Below are 19,491 nucleotides of genomic sequence, written 5' to 3'. Positions count from 1 at the left end.
TTCCAGGCTCCGAGCTGTCAGCACAGAGCCTGACGCGGGGCTCCAACTCATGAACCGTGAGATCATGACCTGAGCCGAAGTCGGATGCTTAACTGACTGAGCCACCCTGGCACCCCTCTGATCTAAGCTTTTTCAATCTGTGTATTCAGATCCAGATTCCAGGTGACTCCCAGAAGTATGGATTTTCTGCTGGGGGAGAGGCTCTGGTGCCACAGGGTATCTGTTCAGCAGGGCTTCACTGGCAAAGACTTGGCTTGAGAAAAGTGTCTGAGCTTGGAAAACATGTGGGTGACAATTCCCTCAGCACCCAGGGGGCCTTCCAGCCTCTGCCTCTACTCAGTCACTCATGGGTTGGTGGCATTTATTTGACTGGTTTCAGAGTAGGCCATTAAAAACAATTTGCCAAACTTCATAAAATCCAGCCACAAGTGCTGTTACTAAGACAGTGCCAACTGGCAAATAAGTTCATCCCAAATGCCTGCCGAGTGCCTAAAACCCAATATATGACTTTGAAACTCAGAGATACGGTCTATACATAAATAGAAAAGAAAATGACCCCGATGATGGCCTTTGATGAGCTAAAGACACACATATAGACAATAATCTTGAAGAAGAGGAAATGTATAGAAATGATAAACTCCCAAATGAGGGGTACTTTTCAAAACCATGATAAGAAGTCTAATTCTACATTTTTTAAATGTTTATTTATTTTTTGAGAGAGAGACAGAACATAGATGGGGGAGGGGCTGAGAGAGAGGGAGACACAGAATCTGAAACAGGCTCCAGGCTCTGAGGTGTCAGCACAGAGCCCGACGTGGGGCTCGAAACCACACACTGCAAGATTATGACCTGATCTGAAGTCAGACACTTGACTGACTGAGCCACCCAGGCACCCGGTAAAAAGTCTAATTCTAAACCAGCTCCCACAGTACTTTAAACCAAGAGTTTCAAGAACAAGCATCTGTGCCCCCAGGAGTGCCCGCCCCTATCTGTCTACCTGGGTCTCACCAGGATGTGACAGAGTTAGCACCCCACCTTGCCAGCTGCAGACTCGTGTCCCAACCACCTGCGCGTAGCTGTTATTTCTCTGATCAATGTCCTAGACAGCCTAGGGTTGTTGTTTTATTATTGCTATCATCATCATCATCATCATCATCATCATCATCTTTTAGCCTTTCAGTAAAAAAAAAAAAAAAAAAAAAGAGGCTTGAAGCTTTGAGGGCTATTTTGGATTTCAAAGATGACACATCGAAACACATAAGCAGGGGCACCTGGGTGGGTCAGTCGGTTAAGCGTCCAACTCTTGGTTTCAGCTCAGGTCATGAGCTCACGGCTCGTGAGTTCCAGCCCCACACTGGGCTCTGCACTTAAAGAGCCTCCTTGGGATTCTCTCTCCCTCTCTCTCTGCCCTTCCCATGCTCATGCTCTCTCTCAAATAAATAAATAAAAACTTTAATAAAAAGAAAAAGAAAAAAATAAGAAACACACAAGAACGCTGCTCTCAGCCATTTCCTAAGTAAACTATAAGGCAGCCAGAAGTGAGCGGGGCCCGAAGTCAGACAAGCCCCTGTAGCGATCCGGGCAGCAATGCAAGCCACTCTGCCCCTTGGTTTACGCAGGATCCGACAGACCCAGTGACATACGAAGTGTCTGTAACAAAGAGAGATGCTGGGCAGGACCTCTGGGAAGTTCTAAGAGAGGCTTCACAAGGCCTCTAAGGGTGTTAAAACACAGCCATGCCCTCTTCTACACAGAAGCGTTCTCCTTGTGCAAAACGGCTTCTGGTACTGAACACGTGACAGTGAGACATCCAGTGACCCCACCCCCCGCCCCCCACCATGACCAGAAGAACCCAGCATTGAGCCTCTCGTTAGGCTGGACAGTAGGCATCTACTGTTAAGTGGAAATGGTATATAGGCAATCAGGCTGAAGCAACATCAGATGATGTAAGCTGCGTGGGCAGGCGTCCCAGGCTGCCACACCCTCCGTATCTGTTGCTCTGTCTCCTCTCCCTCAAGCCACACCTATCTCCTCACAGGAAGTTGCTGATGATCACCAACATGAAGAAAACCCCCAAGCCTGCTTTAGACAGTTCTGCGAGATTTCCAAAAGTGGAAAGCCATGACATCACAGCCCTGCTGAGGAGTGGCCCCGACGGGTAACAGTGAAGGTTAATCCTTCTGGCAGACAGGATGTCAAGCAGTATATTGATTTTCCATGTTGTCTGGACCAAGAGATGTCTGGAAGAATGGACCTAGACCAATTCAGGGGCAGTGGCTGACAGTACGGCAGGATGGGAAAGAAGACTGGGAAGCCAGTGACAAGGAGGTGTGAGGAAGAGGTATGTGGGCGATGGGCCCCCCAGAGGAGCGCAGCAGGGCAATGTCTCAGTATCTCTGTGGAAGCTCTCGATAATCAGGTGGACAAGATGACATCTGGGGAGATCAGGTGGCCTCTTCCCCAGCGGGGCCCCTATACAGTGGGCCCTGGGGACACGGTCCACCAACACGGCCACACGCGGGTCCGAGCTCACAAACTTCCCCGCTGCAGGCTTCATCTGACTGTCACCACTGCTCAGTGCCTAGGCCTGTTTTCCCAATAGCAGAGACCAGTGCCAGCCCTTCCCCAGGACGTGGAGGGGAGGAAACCAGCCAATTACCTGGTGGAGAGTGATTACACTAGTCCCTTTCTGTCACACAGGGAGCACTGGTTCCTGCCTGGAATAGACAAGCAGGGGTTTGCCAACTGTGCCTGTAACGCTCCTGCCTGTATCTTTGCCCGTCGGTGACGAATACTTCATTCTCTACCACGGTTCCCTCTGTCACATTGTGACTGACCAAGAAACTCGTTTTACAGCAAAAGTAGTTTGGCCATGGGCTCATGTCCATAGACTTCACTGGTCTCACCAACATGGCACATCACCTGGTGAGATAAGGGAATGACCTACTGATGACTCTTGGCCCATCAGTTTTCTACCTCTGGACCAGATCCTTTTCAAAACCCCTTTCCGATCTGATCCTTTTTAACTGCGTGCTTTCGTCAATGACCCAAGGCCCACATGCGATAAATATATTGCTTTTCTTCCTTCCTTCCTTCCTTTCTTTCCCTTTCTTTCTTTCTTTCTTTCTTTCTTTCTTTCTTTCTTTCTTTCTTTCTCTTTCTTTGAAGTCTCAATATAGTGAACATTGAAATGAGTGTTTGAACCAGACTGGAGTGTACATTTTCAAAGGGAAAATAGTTTCAGACAGAAAAGCTTATAAAAAAATATTGTGCTAGGCTAGGCCTTTCAAATTGTGGTTATATTCAAAGATATATAAGCAAAAGCATTATAAAGAGAGATTTGACCCTAGGTAACATCCTACTGGATACCAAAGAAGAGAGTAAAGCTGCTCTAGGCAATAAAAAAAAAATCTCCAATTCAGTACCTTGGCAGAAGGGAAATTATTTAATGATCTTTAACATTAGCCTGATCTGTGGCGGGTTTCACAAACCCAGCTATGAAGTACATCTTCCATCAGCAGGGGGTTCAGGGACACATGCTTTAATTAAAGTTAGCTACTTCGAGGATAATTAAAGGTGTGTCACAAAATTCTATAGACAAGATTACAGAACTCTGAAGCAGAAGCTAACCAAAAATAACTACACCTTTATTTTCAATAAACGGGTTCAGGAGCGCCTGGGTGGCTCAATTGGTTGGGCAATCGACTACAGCTCAGGTCATGATCTCATGGTCTATGGGTTCGAGCCCCACGTTGGGCTCTGTGCTGACAGCTCAGAGCCTGGAGCCTGCTTTAGATTCTGTGTCTCCCTCTCTCTCTTCTCCTCCCTGCCTTGTGTTCTATCAAAAATAAACAAACATTAAAAAATTTTAAATAAATGGGTTCAGCAATTTGAGAGATGGCGGGGAAGGTAGTTTAGTCTTGAGTAGTAATGCCCATAGGCATTCCATTCAAACTGGATATAAGCGAAAATTTTTTCTTCCAGATTTTTCTCAAAATTCAAAGGTAACACCCTAAGAGCATAATCTTCGGTGTTCTGTAACATGGCCAATGGAATCCGCTACAGTCTGTGCCCATCGATTCTTCAGTCAACAAACGCTGTTGGGGTGCCCCCATGTGCCCAGAGATATGTCCAACAAAGGAGGACTGAGATTCACAGCACGCAGCCCTGCCCGACCTTTCCAGCCAGGCAGAGGAGACAACCTCCCAACAATGTGTATCCCCATCTGGCCCAGCTGGGGCACCTGTCCTCTACCATCTCTCTCCCTTTTTTGTTCACTCTCAATTTTGCAGAAACAGTTCTCAAAGAGAAACAATGTCCCGGGTGCTCATCAGAAGGAGCCTCTCACAGATCTCCACCCCTTCTCATCCTTTTGAGTTTTTACTTTGGAATTTTTGTGTGGTTTCAGCACCCCCAGAAAATGCTCACTTAAGAAAATTTGAAAGATAGGACGACATCATAAAAGAAAATTAATCCCACGACACTACTGAACAAACAGGGGATACTAACACATGGCTTCGCTGAAGTGCCATTTGTCCCACTCTTTGTAGGGACTGCTGTTGGGTTTTGTCCAATGACGCACAGAGGCAGGCGCCGTTGTCCACTAAACACCTTACCTCCGGTGTATTTCTGTGTTGGTACAGTCCCTTTTAAGCATCACTCTTAATGGTTACATCACATTTTATCCAGTGCATATCCTTATCGACCCGTTCCCAGTGTGGTACATCTGGGTTGATTCTAATTTTGGACATTTTCACAGAGAACTATGAGAAACATCTTTGTGCATCAAGGGTTTTCCGCATTAAGGACTTTTCCCCCTTAGGCTAGATTCCCAGAAATGAAATGGCTAAGTCCAAGGGTACAATAAGGCTCCTGAGACATACTTTCCGGCGTGTCTGAAGGGCGGCATCTAAACAGTGAAGGCACCTAATGAGCAAAAATGGACAGAGATGTTGGTGTGCCCACAGCCGATCTCCCATTTGTGCAGGTTCACCGGGAACACCGCTCTACACCAAAATTAGGCCTTTGCTTCCACACCGAACCCCAAATAATTTTAGATTCTTTTTAAAAACCTGTTTTTGCCACTGCCTAGGTTTTCAGTAAGTCCCTTTCTGAGAAAGGAGTGTTATATGCCCACACTGCCCAGGCTGTACATTGATAGTGCTTCCTCAAAAATTTTTCAATTTTATCAGGCGTATCTGATGTAAATACTAAGTACTGAATGCCTGTCCTCCCAAGTCCCAAAAGCTTATTTCTAAGACCACTTCAGAATAATGAGTCCAAAAGGGCAAAAACACAGGATCTCAGCCTCTGTCTCGGTCTGGCAATTAAGTGAATTTCGCACATGTTTCTAACAGAAGGAATGGAAACACAGCAAGACATCCCTTCCCCTGGAAAGATAATTATTTGAGGAGTTCTTCCATGAATCTGGAGAAGAATCACTTGAAGAAAATTAATGCCAGGTGGCTACAGCTATGTTTTGAGTTATAACCCAGGGTTGCCCCCCTATTCAGGAAGGAGACACTGAAAATATTTCTGATAAAATAGCGTGTTCGGCTAGGCCCTTCAAACTGTGGTCATATTCAAAGATATTTAAGCAACAGGATTATAAAGAGAGTTGACCCTAGGTAATATCCTACTGTGTAGATACCAAAGAGGAGAGCAAAGTTGCTCCAGACAAAATTTTTGACTTCCTTCTAACCGACAGAGAGCTAGCTGCTATGCAAAACAAGTCTAACCTTTCCTGTTAAATGATAGTCAATTCAGCTATGGGAAAACATTTAAATAAATTTAGAACAACTTGGGTGTGTGGATGCAGTTTTTTAACTGTATATTTCACTAAATCTAACTATGAATCAAGTAATTCTTTTTAAGGTTACTCATTTTTGAGAGAGAAAGAGACAGAGCATGAGCAGGGAGGGAGAGGGAGACAGCGAGAGAGAGGGGGGTGGGGGGAAGACACAGAATCTGAAGCAGACTCTAGGCTCTGAGCTGTCAGCACAGAGCCCGACGTGGGGATCAATCCCACAGACAATGAGATCATGACCTGAGCCTAAGTCAGATGCTTAACCAACTGAGCTACCCAGGCACCCCTGAATCAAGTAATTCTGATGAAAATTTAGCATTCAAATTGAGATCTTCCATGACTGAAAAGTACACATCAGATTTCAAAGAGTAGTACAACAACAAAAAAGAAGGTAAAGGAAGGCATTAATAATTTTAGATTGATTATATTGATTGGGACCTAAGCAGCTTGATGAGAAAAAAGAAGGTAGAAGAGGTTTGGGGGTAAGATCAGGGTTCGGTTTTCAAAGAGTTGAGATGATTATTACACATCCAGGAGGAGAGGGCAAGTAAGTTATTCGAGGAGCTTGAGAGAGAGGTCTTGTCCAGGGATAAAGGGTCAAGGATCACTGGCATAGATGGTATCTGAAACCATGAAATAAGACCGAGGTGAGGTCTGTAGGGAGGAAATGGAAATAAAAAGGCAAAGCGGATCAAAGGCTCAGCCCTGGGGCCTTGCAACATTCAGAGGTCAAGCAAAAGACAAAGCAGCAGCTAGAGAACTACGAAGGATGTAGAAGGCATTTACGAATGTATCCTCCAGACTTGGGGAAGAGAGTATATCGAGGAAGAGGGGCCGACTGGCGGAGTCAAATGGTGCTAATGGAACAAGAAGGAGGAGAGTGAGAACAGCCCTTGGGTTCAGTAAGGTGGAGTCGCTCACGGATCATCGGGCAGTTGCTGGTGGAGTTGGTGAAACTGAGCTGGCCATCTGCGGCGGGCAGGGTGGGGTCACACAGAATGGGAGCAGGGAATTTGTGGACAGTGAGACTAGACGACCAACTCTCTTTAGCTGTTTTTGTATATAGGAAAACAGAGAAATGACTCAGAGCTAGAGGTAAAAGTCAGTTACAGAGGGAGTGTTTTCCAAGAAAGGAGAAATAACATGTGTGTAAGCCAACGAGAATTATCTGGTAGACAGAGAAAACTGGCAATACAGAGGGAGAATCGCCGGAGCGATATCTTTGAGTATTCAAGGTAGGAGGGGCTACGGGGCCAGGGAGCGGAGGGTCTCACTTTAGATCCAAACACAGATGATTCATAGTTAGTCCAGAACACAGGGCAGAGGATGTAGATACAGAGGAAGGCAGGTGGGGGGACAGATGGTGGAGTGAGTCTGTGGGAGCTCCCTCTGGATGGCTCCAGCTTTCTCAGGGACACTTTAAGAATGAGGATGGAGAGGTGAGCACATCTGAGGCAAATGGGAAGGCAGGGGAAGAGTGTGAAACAATCAATGCAGAGAACGGGAGAGGGCCAGGCCCAGGGAAATATCAGGCACCCGCCTGAAGCTCATGGCCATACGAGGCCAGTCAACTGCTTGTGAGTTTTCCTTTGGCCACGTTCAGTGGCAAAGATGCAGGCAGGGAGAGGCAGAGATGGGGACTGAACCAGAGAGAAGGATGCTGTCCGGGATGGGTCTGTGAACGGAGGGTGTGCTCCAAAGACTGACTACAGGGCACGCCACGAGTTATAGGCTGGAAAAGGCAGAGGAGAGGACCTCAAGGGTCTAGGGTCATGGGCTGAGAGTGAGGAGCACTGAGGGACTGCCGGACTTGGAAGAAGACAGGAAAAGGGTTGGAAGACGGAAGTTGGTTGCACGAAACAGATTATGAAGGGCTGGCCATTACTGGGAATGAAAGTGTCCATCTATGACTGTGGAAGTCGGTGGCAGGACGGGGTGGAAGACAGAAAATCAGAGCAAAGCAGGTCAAGGAACTGGGAGGCCTCGATGTTAGAAGGATTCCCTACCTGTATACCAAAGTGCCAGTTCTAAGGCAGGAGCAGTGCTGCAGGGGGTGGTGGAAAATCTGGAGCTGAAGTCATCAGGAACTGAAAGGCAACAGCCCTGGAGTCAGGGGGACTGAAAAACGGGGATAAAGAGCACGATGGGATGAGTCCTGGTCCATTCAAGGCAGAGTGGGAGTGGGACCATGAGTCACAAGGGGCAAGAGGGAGAGGGAGGAGTGTTTCAAGTTTCCTCTTGACCAAGTCAATGGAGAACAGAAGGCCAAAGTAGACGTGACCTTTAACCCAGCGTGAGGGGCTCCTTTCAACTTTTATTGAGCAGGGGCAGCTTGGGAGCAGGGTGCCCTGTGGTGCCTACCGTGGACGGTGAGGATACCAGAGGAAGCCCAGTACTACTCACGCTTACAACCCCCTACTGCCCTTTGGGAGGGACATGGGTAGAGCATCTGGAGAGGGCAAGTCTGAGTTCTAGTGTGTGGTCCCCAACATGACCCCTTGTTTAATAAATTAATAAAGAACCCAGAACTAGACTGCCAGATCAGTCTTCCCCAGTTGCTAAATTCCTGTTAATCATGAAATTATTTTATACAACATATTAAATAAGTATGCTTAATATGGTTCGGGAAATAAGACTTTATCAAAGTGCAACTGTGAACGAGAAGCTATAAAAATTACATTTATTTGAAAAAGTTAATGGAAACTCAGTGGACATACTAAAAAACAGACTAGACACAGCAGAGAAGATAAGTGGTAAATTGGAAGAGAGAGCTGAAATAATAACCCAAAGTGCAGCAGGAAGAAAAGAAGTAAAATAAGAAAGGAGTTTAAAGGACCCAGATGATATAGGAAGAAGGTTCTGATCAAAGTTTCAGGAGAAGATAATAGAGAATGGGGAAGAGAAGCATTCAAAGAAAAAAAATGGCTGAGAATTTTCCAGAACACTGATTAGACAGCAATCCTTACATTTAAGAAGTCCAGTGATTCTTGAGTGGGACAATTAAAAAGAAGCCCATTACTATATATGTTATAGTGAAACTCAGAACAACAAACACACTAATAAGGAATTAAAACCAGCCAGGAAGAAAAGATTACTACAAAAGAACAATAAGCATATTATTAGCTGAATTCTTGGAATGAAACAATAGAAGCTAGAAGACAGTGGAATAATATCGTCAACACATCACATACTATGTGAAAAAAATAATAATAAAGTGTTAAAATCTTACTAAAACACCAGACAGCACTCACATATAAATTGGGGAGGGAGGTGATCAGAGTTAAGTATAAAGTCCTTGAATTGCTCAGGAAGACAGAAATGACTCTGACTCAGTTTGAATTTTGTTAAGGTAAACACGTGTGCTAAAATTACCATATCATAAACACTAGAAAACAGAAATAGAGCATAAAGTTTTGAATAAGTGAGAGGGGAAACTGTAATGTGGGGTAGAAGAGAGGATCTAAATTATACTGAAAGCAACTAGATAGAGTAACTAAGTATATAAAAGGTGGGACAAAGTACAACAGTAAAAGAGAACCAAATATATTAATGGTAGCACTGAAAATGAATGTATCTTTCACATTAAAACATACAGGTTAAAAAAAGCAACTTTATGCTCTTTAAAACAGCTTCACAAGTGAAAGAAAAATATACATAACTGTTGGCAGTGAAAATATAAGAAAATGATAAAACAGGCAAATACTAAGCAAAAGAAAATTGGCATAGCTCTATTAGAACAGACTTAAAAACAAGGGGCATTACTGGACATTAACAGGGTTATTTCATAATGATATAGGTTCAGTTGACCAGGAGAAAAAGTAAACTAGAATGCACCTAATAACATATTGCTTCAAAATACACAAAGCAAAAACTGAAAGCAGCCCAATATGAAATTGACAAATTCATTTCTATATATATTCTCCCTCAATAACTGATTAATTAAGCTGCCAAAAAATGAGTAAGGAAGAGGGAAGATTTGAATAACACAATTAACTGGCTTAAGCTAATGAACATATATTGACTACTGTAACCAGTTACTTTATTTTCATGAAAACATGGGAACATCTGCGAAAACTATGTACTAGGCCATAACACAAAATTGCCACAAATTTCAAGGAAATGGACTCACGTAGACCACATTCTCTTATCACAATGTATTAAAATAGAAAAAATAATGGCTAAAGGTTCTGGAAATTTAAAAAATAAAATAAAAGCATATAAAGAACTCATAAGTCAAAGAAGAAATCCTAGTGAAAATGCAAAAAACTTACATGTGAACAGTAAAAACGCTACAAATCAAAACTGTGGAATACAAATATCGCTAAAGCAATACTTGAGGCAAATTGATTGGGCTCATGCATGTGTATGTAAGAAGAAAGGCTGGAAGTTAATGAGTTAAATCTTGTAAAGGTAAGAGATTATAAAAAGAATGAAGTCAATAGAAGGAAGGAAATAATAAGGATGAGAACAGAGATTAATAAAATAAAAAAATAATGACACAATAGAGAAAAGAAAGCCAAATTTCTTTGGAAAATCTGGGGGAAAAAAACTGTAACTCTAGTGATATTGATCAAGAGGAAAAGGAGGACAGCACTAAGCTGTGGGGGTAGAAAGTGGTGGCCAACTCTATAGGCTTTCTTATCCCACTGTGGCCTAGAAGGAAGTTGGGTTTTGTGTCCATCCAAAAGCCCCAGCCCTCCTGAGAAGTGGTCTTGACTGAACAAGCACAGCACATCTGCCCGTCTCCAAAGCACTCCCACTAGATCTCACTTCTTTGGGAAGCCCTTCCTCTTAGGGGAAGCAATTTTAACCATCTCCCTGATTAGCCAAAAATGGTGCTGGGCTCTTTTTGTTTCTCATTCTCTTAACCGGTTCTGGATCATTTAAAGAAGAGAAGGGGAAGATAACAGCAATGTATTGGCATCCACCAGCAGTCTGAAGGGAAGGAAACTGAGGCAGAAAGTGAGGGTGACCACAGTGGGAAGGGAAGGATCAGGTACCCGGAAGTTGAGGGGGAGAGATTCGAGACTGGGGGCCCAAAGGGACAGTTAGGGGATTTCCGAAGCATTCAGGCACCAGACTGCAAGATCTGCCGTCCTGGGAGAGGCACCTGACATTTACTGGACTGCAAAGCTGAAAAACCAACTCGCAGATTTCTAAAAGACTAAACAGAGATTCAATTAAAACAGCCATTTTTTCTTTTTCTTCTAATTAGCCATAAAAGAGACTAATCTTGACTATGCTGGTTACATGTCATTCTAGTAAATCAAAGTCCCTAATGATCAATAAATTGCTTTTCAAAAAAAGGCAAAACACCCAAACCACATTTATATAACACAAACACAAAACAGCACCTTCCATATTTTCTGAGTCTGGAGCTACACAGATAAAGTGAAATGACGCTTGAGACAATGGTTTTCAAGAGGAGGTTAGGAAGATGTTTGGGGCGAGAAGCACTGCTTATCCAGACTGTGAATCTTCAGAGAAAACAATGCAAAGAGATGGGTAATTTTCCTTTTCTGCAGTGATATAGATAGTACATCCAAGCCTAGAAAATGACCCTGCACACTTTGAGGTAGTTCTATTTCATACCACAAAGAAAGAACCGTATAGAAGGACATGGTTATCTGAGTCACGAGTCAGTGTCAGAAGATGATTTGGGGACTCTGGCAAATAGCCACAACAGATCCTGGGGCCACGGGCGGGCACCTCCGTCCTCCAGGCACCCGCCCTTCCTTGCACGTCTTGCGTTCTTTTCTCAAGTGTCTGCTCAGTGAGATTAAATTGTCAGCCCACAGAATGGATTTGTGCATCCCAGCTGCAGATCGCATGTCTGTCGTATCTGTGGCATTACGCTGTAAATCACAGCCACAAAAGAACTTTCTACAGAGTGTTTTTCTTTCCCCAGCTGATGATATATAAATATATACAAAAAAAAAAAAAAACAAAAACGAACTCATAATTACTGACAGAAGAAAATGGGGGAATATAACACATGGTCGAACACCAAACCAGAAACAGTTTTCAGACAGCATTTACGCAGTTTCATTAGGCTCTTTTTAGGTCCCTTCCACAAATGCAGACTTGATTCTCAGAGTACATTTGAATGGGGTCAGCTTTCTTTCAGTAAAGTTTCCAGCCTGTTTCCAACCGAGTTCCTCATCCAGCTTTTTCCCTACTAACCTTCTGGCAGTTTCATGCTGTTCTGGTCTTACTTCTATGTACTTCTATGTAATCGTTTCTATGATGCAAGTTTCTAAATGAAAAGGTCAACAACCTCTGAGTTTTGCTAAATGAACTTTAGGATAGTTACGTACACACAAACATACATACCTACTGTGTTTTCTTTCAACGCCTTTGTTCTCCCTTCTCTAATAGTATCGGTTCCTTTATGGGCCAGACACTATCCATACACAGTGCCAGGGAAGTTTAACTGAGTATGGCCGCTTTGGAGAGCAATTTGGCAACAGGTCATCAAGCTGTGAAACTGCATATAATATGATCCTGCAATCCCACTTCTGGGCACAGATCCTCAAGAATTTCTTTTGCATGCACATAAATACATTTCCGGGATGTTTATTGCATGTATATACGTAATAGCCAAAAAATACAGAGATAATCTAAAGTCCATCACGGGGGAACAGCTTTTTGAAATACGGTATTTTCATATGACAGAATATTTAACATTAAAAATATGAACATGATTTGTATAAAACAATCTGTTCTCTCTCAAAAAAAAAAAAAAAGCAGAGTGATAATGCAAGTTTCTTTTACAGAAAGTAAAAGAGAAACGACCCTCGTGGAAAATTCTATAGTGAAGTCAGCTTTGAAGAACCAATAAACATGAAGATATGTTCTGTCTTCCTAGAAAAGAAAAGCTAAACGAATAAACAAAACAACCCAGGATTCTGGCTTTTTTCCTTTGCCCGTGAAACTGGAAATGATGATGAATAATTGTATTTATCGCTGGCAAGTCATGGGGATCTGTCATAGTCATATGCGACTAATAGCAAAATCAATTTATAAACTTTCCTGGGGGGTTAATTGGCAATGTGTACCAAAAATGTAAGGAAAAGTAAACAACTTTCAACAAAGTAATTCATACAAATGAAACAGAGATGTGCACAAGGATGAAGTTACAATAAAAAGTATAAAGTGCTTCAGGTTTTAACAAAAAGAAGGATTTGCTAAATAGATTATGGTACATAAATGAAATGAATTATTACGAGGATACAAATGTCACAGAAGAATAATCATTGACTTTAACATTGCTCGTATGTTGTTGAATTTAAAAAATGATCCTATATGTGTTTGAAAAATCATATTCAAATGGTCGTTATTATTCAAGATATCTGGTGCCAGAGAAGAGTCACATAAAGTGAATCCATTTAAAATGGAGACCAAATTATGGGAAATTAAAAGTTTTGATGAGCACAATATATATTTGAAGAAAAAGAAACACAAAAATATAGTTTATTTGGTATTTTACCAAATTTCCGTAATAATATTTTTCATTAAAATGGATCTTTAGGAAAGATCCTAAAATTCATGTCGAAGCCTAGGGGGTCAAGAATAACCGAGACCATTTTGAAGAAAAAAGCTAAGAAGAAAAGATTATACAGCCTTAATAATTCAATAAAATGGTATTAGCTGAGGAATCATAAGAGATTAATAAAGCAGAGTTTAGAAACGGATCCAAAAATGTAACCAAACTGGCATATTATGAAGACTGCAATAAAATAAGTGAGAAAATAGGAAACTATTCAATAAATGATAATGGGAGAAGTGGTTTTGAGTATGGAAAACAGTTAGATCCCTTCCTCACACAATACAGAAATACAAATTTCAGAGGAGTTTTAAGATCTGAACGTTTTCTCTAGTAAAATATGGCAATGCCTAGAAAAGAAACTTTGAAAACCAAAATGTATTTTTTAACAATCTCTAAGTGAGGGGCACCTGGCTGGTAGAGCATGTGACTCTTGATCTCAGCGGTGTGAGTTCAAGCCCCACACTGGGTGGAGAGATTGCCCAAAAGTAAAATCTTTAAAGAAAAAAAAAGACTCTCAGGGAAATCTAAAGTAAAAGTGAAATGCAAAGTGAAATACATTCTATGCTTATCAGATGAACCAAAACCGAAACATCTGATGCACAAAGATATGGGGACACAAGGAACTCCAACACGGTGCTAGTAGGAATGTAATGCGGGCCAACTACTACGGAGGGCAATTTGCAAAACCTGTAACAGACAGACGTTGAGGCAGGCATATCCTACTACCCAGTTATTCAACTTCTGGGGATAATTATCCTAGAGACACTTACACATTTCTACAAGACCTTATCAAGGATAGTCCCTGCAATATTTCTCATAACAGCAAACAGTAAAAATATCTTTTTGTCCATCAATGAGGTATTGATGATACCAAACAAGGAAATATTATGTTAAAATGCATCAACCAAACTTTCAGTTATCAACAAATGCTATCAACATATGTTTTTAAAACAATGTTAGGTGAAAAACAGCAAATTACAAAAATAAATTAACAGACCTTCATTTACATAAATTTTTTAAATGTTTATTTATTTTGAGAGAGAGAGAAAGAGAGAGAGCACACATGCAAGCAGGGGAGGGGCAGAGAGAGAGAGGGAGAGAGAGAATCCCAAACAGGCTCTACACTGTCAGTGCAGAGTCCGACGCTGGGGCTCAGTCTCACAGATCGCAAGATTATGACCTGAGCCGAAATCAAGAGTCGGTTGCTTATCCAACTGAGCCACCCAGGCGCCCCTAAAATTTTAACCATAAAGTAAGACTACACATTCTGATGAGCACACACTCAGTCCCAATGTTGCAGGCTGCATGGACTCAACCCCATATATATCCATATATATAATATTATATATATATATGTAAATATATAATACAGGGATATACGTGTGTGTGTGTGTGTGTGTGTGTGTGTATATAAAATACAGGGATATATATGTATATATGGTCCAGCACATGGCCAATATGCAATACTCTTAGCATGGTGGCCATCATGAATACAGTCTTCTAGGCAGCATCTTGATCACACGGACAGTGAAGGGAAAAGGCACTAGAACGGTCTGCTTAGCCCTCTCCACAGCTGGATACAAAAGTCTACACCCTGTGGCCTCCCCTTGTGACTTGGCCCCCACCTCTGTGTGGAACACAGAGGGCATTTCAGAGGGCAACAGTCTGACTACACCTATACCTATTTATTCTTTCAAGTTCACCATGGACAGTGCGGTGTGACTATAGCTACCTGGCTCAGGAAAGAGAACTCCTTCTCTCATACCTTTGGGGGAATTCTGGGGTGAAATGAGTCCAAAATAATCACAACACACCTGAGCTAGCTTCTCAGTCAACCCTCTTTAAAATTCCAAGGACATACCACAGTTCCATACTACCAAAGAGAGGGCCATAACGTCCCAACTCCACCTTCTCCAACACACAAGCCACCCTCCTAAAAAGCTGGGATAGGGTTCGATCCGTGGATTTAGGGTAGCAGGCGCCAGAGGGGAGGCCTGCCTGCCAAACACTTTGGAAATCATTTCCGGAGATACTGAACTGTTGGATTTTATTCCTGGGATTCCTTACTGGGGGCTTGGGAAAGAATGCTCAGTAGTGCCGTTCTGCAGCCAAGGTGGCGCCACCATGTGGTAACAGCACAAACGGCTTATAAATCACTCAGCCTTGAAGTTCTGTGGTCCTCTACCAATTTTTAACATTGAGAGATTCACAATATTCCCATTTTTATGTTTCAAATGAGAATTAATTCATATGTTTTTTCATGTATATTTTCTCATGATACTATTTCAGGTCTGCTCTATTCAAATACACTCTATGAACAACCTGGCTTCAATGTCTCAATGTCAGTGCTGTTGTATCTGCGGTCTGGCTTATTTCACCACCCAAGAACCAGCTGGGGGGCGAGGAAGAGACAATCAGTTTAGATTCTACCTAGATCTTAAGCCCAAATCCTCCCTACGAGCTTTCTGGACTGGTTCATGTGCAACTACCTTTGGTTAGCATCCGTTAAAAGAAGAAGTAGAAAATCACCAAGCAGCTTCGTTTTACCTTTGACACTAAACTGGTAAAATAAATAATAATGAAAATAAAAATCAAGCTCACCTGAAAAAACTAAGCAGCATGATGGTTACCCTTGAGGGATAAGATCTATGGAGGACATGGGGAGATGAGGAATATTCTAGGTCTTAATCTGGGCAGGTGCAGGTGTGTCCAGCTTGTGAAAATCCACTGAGAGTTCAGATCTGTGCTATTTTCTGTTATTATGTCATAGCTGAATATAACGTTAAAATAAAGTCACCAAGTTCAGACCCGTCGTCCCTCTTTAACTCGCCTTTGAAACAAAAGACTGCATAAACAATAATAACCCAAAACAGGGGATGCCCATTTCTCTCTGAGGTATTCCAGTCTGCCCCAACTGACTTCTCTAAAGACCAAGGCCACAGAGGAGCTCTCCTTCTATCCTTCTGGACAGGGAGGAAGGAGACGGGATACAATCCATACCACTGTTTACATTGCTGAGCCTGGCTAGCCCTTCACTTTTCCCAAAATGAGCAGACCCTGGAGCAAACAATTGTCCCTCCGCCTCCACAGGAAACCTAGCCCACAAAGAGATACACACATCCCCACAGAGATACACTTCACCTTCACAGAGACAACACCCCCACACACAGATACAGTGCTTCGCCACCACCACAGACAGCCCCCAGCCCGGCAGAGACAGCCAGCTCCCTGCCCACAAAGACCACAGATGGGGCAGGGGGTAATTAGGAGAGATGTAGCTGCCCATGGCCAAGTGAGAGACATCAACTGGAAGATGAAAAGTAGTATTTTCAAAGTCTTGGCAGAGTAAATTTCTCTAGAAACAAAGATTTTTACATCTGTGCCTAGGGTCTCAGAGACTGCTGTAAAAATTTTTTGAAATCACCTCCACTTCCACCCACAGCTCAGATCGTCTGGAACCATCTGCCTTCTACGTTCACCTCCACCATGTCCCCTGAACCCTTACCGCCTTGGAAAGACTGTAACACAAGGATTATTCTGCTTTATAGATTTTAAATATTGAGGCTCGGGGGCGCCTGGCTGGCTCAGTCTACAGAGTATGCGACTCTTGATCTTGGGGTCATGAGTTCAAGTCCCACATTGGGCACAGAGCTTGCTTTAAAAAGAAAAAAAAAAGTTGAGGCTCAAAGATGTTTGTCAGGCATCACAAAACTATCCAAGTAGCCATGTGATCGCTGAGTAAGGGCGGGGTAGGCTGAGTTGGAGGGACAAAGAAACAATGTCAAAAGAGGAGGGGTAAGTCTCTCCCAAGCCCAAAGCTCTGAGAACCGCCCACAACCCACTGGAACTGCCTCAAAGGATCTGGAATAAACGACAGACATCCGGCAACAGTTACACATTCTGGGACTGGACTCCACCCTCCCCAGGGAAAGTGTGCAACAAACCCAGATCAAGGGGCAGGGAGTAGGGAGGGCAGGAATGAAGCCAGACTCCAGGCATTTTCCTAGAGCAGATGGGAGCCAGGGTTGCCTAAACCAACAGCAGAGCGAACCCGCTTCTCTTACGAAGTCCCTGGACCCAAACTGACATGTCCACTTCGTCTCTCCCATACTTATCTTGGGGACAGGGCTTATCTGGGAAATGGAAACGGAGGAGGACTGCTCTAAGAGCAGACACCTAGAAAATGCCCCTACCCCGCCGAGACGTTAGCAAATTAAATGACTGGGATTGGAGGGGATGCTGCAAATGTGTCAGGTCAGGGATTTCCGCCGCGGAAGCGCTCGGCACCGCGCTCCCCCCAAAGGTCCCCCACGGACGCCCCCAAACCTCTGTAGGGTCCCTTGGGACCGGCTCCCGACGTCTGCAAATCCCGCGGACTTGGAGGGAAGGAAGTAAGAGGAAGAGACCGGGATGAAGCCGAAGTGACCACCCACCCGCCACAGCGCGCCCCTCCCCAGGCAGTCCGCCGACCCGGCCGGAAGCGATCGACTAGGGTTCTTACTCCGCGCACGGGCCATGACCTTGAGTGAGTCTCTGACTAGCCCCATTTTACAGAAATTAAGAGTCCGAGAGAGCCAAGTCCGCCGCGCTGGCTGCTCCTGGGCGCTTACCCGGTGGTTCCAGGCGCCCGGCGGATGCACCTGCAGCGTAGTAGGTGCGCGGCGAACCGCAGCCCAGGAGCTACGTGGCCGGCGGGGAACGGCGAACGCGAGGGAAACGCAGGGACGAGCTCTGGCCGCGGCCAAGGGGGGAAAGGGGCGGTTGCGACTCTGCGACGAACCTCGAGCAAGTTCAACGCCCCCGCCCCCCGCCAGCCCGTCCGCAGAGGCAGGCTGGCCGTGCCCGGGGACCCTCCTGGTTCAGGACTCGCACGGGCGTGGGGGAGCGTGAGAGGCACCTCCACACACCCACCCCCGAAGTTGCGGCAACGCAAGGGGGACAGTGGCGCAAAGCCGCCGGAGGGGAGGAGACGGTACTCACGCGGGGTGGCCAGGCTGGAGCAGGTCCCTGGCCAGGGTCACCGATGGCGGCCGCGCTCAGGCCACCGCGCCTCAGGACGCCCGGGGCACCTGCCGCAGCGCGGCGCGTGGATGAGGGAGCTGCGAGCGGCGAGGCAGGGGCGCGCGGGTCGCTCGGCGCGCCGGATCTGAGCTGCAGCGCCGCGGGGGCTCGGCCGCCAGAACCGCAGCCGCAGCGGGAGCCCGGGAGCGGGCAGGAGGCGGGAGCGCGGCGGTGGCAGCGGCTGCGAGGGAGGCGCCCGCGCCGCAGGCAGCGGGGGCCAGCCTGGCCGCAGCCGCCGCCGACACCTGCTGGCCCGGCCGACGGCCAATCAGAGGCGCCCGGGGCGGGGGCGCGTGCGGAGGCGGGGCGGGGGGGGGGGGCGCGCAGCGGGGCGCCCGGCCGGAGGGGCGGCGCGCGCTCGCGCCTGCGCCGGGGCACGGGGTGCCCGCCGGGCCGGTTCCTCGGAAGCTCCCCGGGCGCGCGGGCGGCACGCGCCGGGAGGGGCGGGGCGCCTGGGGAGGAGGCGGGGCTGGGGCTGCGCGCGCCCGGGGCGGGGACCCGCGCCCCTTCTCGGGCTCTTCCTGGCGGCGCAGTGCAGTGCTGGGGCCACGGCCCGGGAGCCCCTAGGTGAGACTTCAGGTCGCTATCAGCCTGGGAGGAAGGTGTTTCCTGTCCCCTGCCCCTGAGCCCCGGGGGCCCGGACCCCCCCAGACCGCGGAGTGACGCGTCACCCGAATCCGGGGTGGGCCTGGCTCTCCCAACGCTGCCGCTCGCCCTCCGGAGTGTGGGCGCCCTCTCTCCCGAGCCTCACCAGGGCCGGCGTGGCGCTTCTCCAAACACAGCTCTTCCTCTCTTCACAGTCCCTGGGTATTTAAAGTCACCGTGGTGACCCATTCCCTGAGCTGGATTCCTTTCATTCTCCCGGGAATGTGCTGTGTAGCGCCGCCCAGTCGTTCAACACGCCCCGACTGGGCTCGCACCCGGCTCAGGGTCCGCCCCGGGCTACTGCGCGCGCAAACCTCCCAAGACCCCTTCGCCGTCGCACCGCCGGGTTAGTGAGCCCGCGCTGCCAGAAGGATGCCCGAGGATGGCCGCAAGTGACGGATGCATTCGGGCCCCTGGCAGGGGGTCCAGG

General features: G+C 45.9%; 1 protein-coding gene across 5 annotated transcripts in view; it reads right to left on the bottom strand.

Annotated features, from left to right (window-relative positions):
• MYRIP (myosin VIIA and Rab interacting protein) overlaps positions 1-19,266 on the bottom strand; it is a 370,434-nt gene extending 351,168 nt beyond the window's left edge. Inside the window, exon 1 of one of the 5 annotated variants that reach the window (XM_058729485.1) lies at positions 19,168-19,266. The gene's annotated coding sequence lies outside the window, so the exon portion shown is untranslated. Of the gene's footprint in view, positions 1-18,335; positions 18,816-19,167 lie in introns of those variants that run through there. The other 4 variants (XM_058729487.1, XM_058729486.1, XM_058729484.1 and 1 more) reach the window with 4 other exon arrangements.
• Between the last annotated feature and the right edge of the window lie 225 nt (positions 19,267-19,491).

This window comes from Neofelis nebulosa, chromosome 5, assembly GCF_028018385.1.
Source record: "Neofelis nebulosa isolate mNeoNeb1 chromosome 5, mNeoNeb1.pri, whole genome shotgun sequence".
Taxonomy (NCBI): Eukaryota; Metazoa; Chordata; class Mammalia; order Carnivora; family Felidae; genus Neofelis; species Neofelis nebulosa.
The sequence above is the reverse complement of the archived record's forward strand: the minus strand, read 5'-3'. Positions and strand labels throughout refer to the sequence as shown.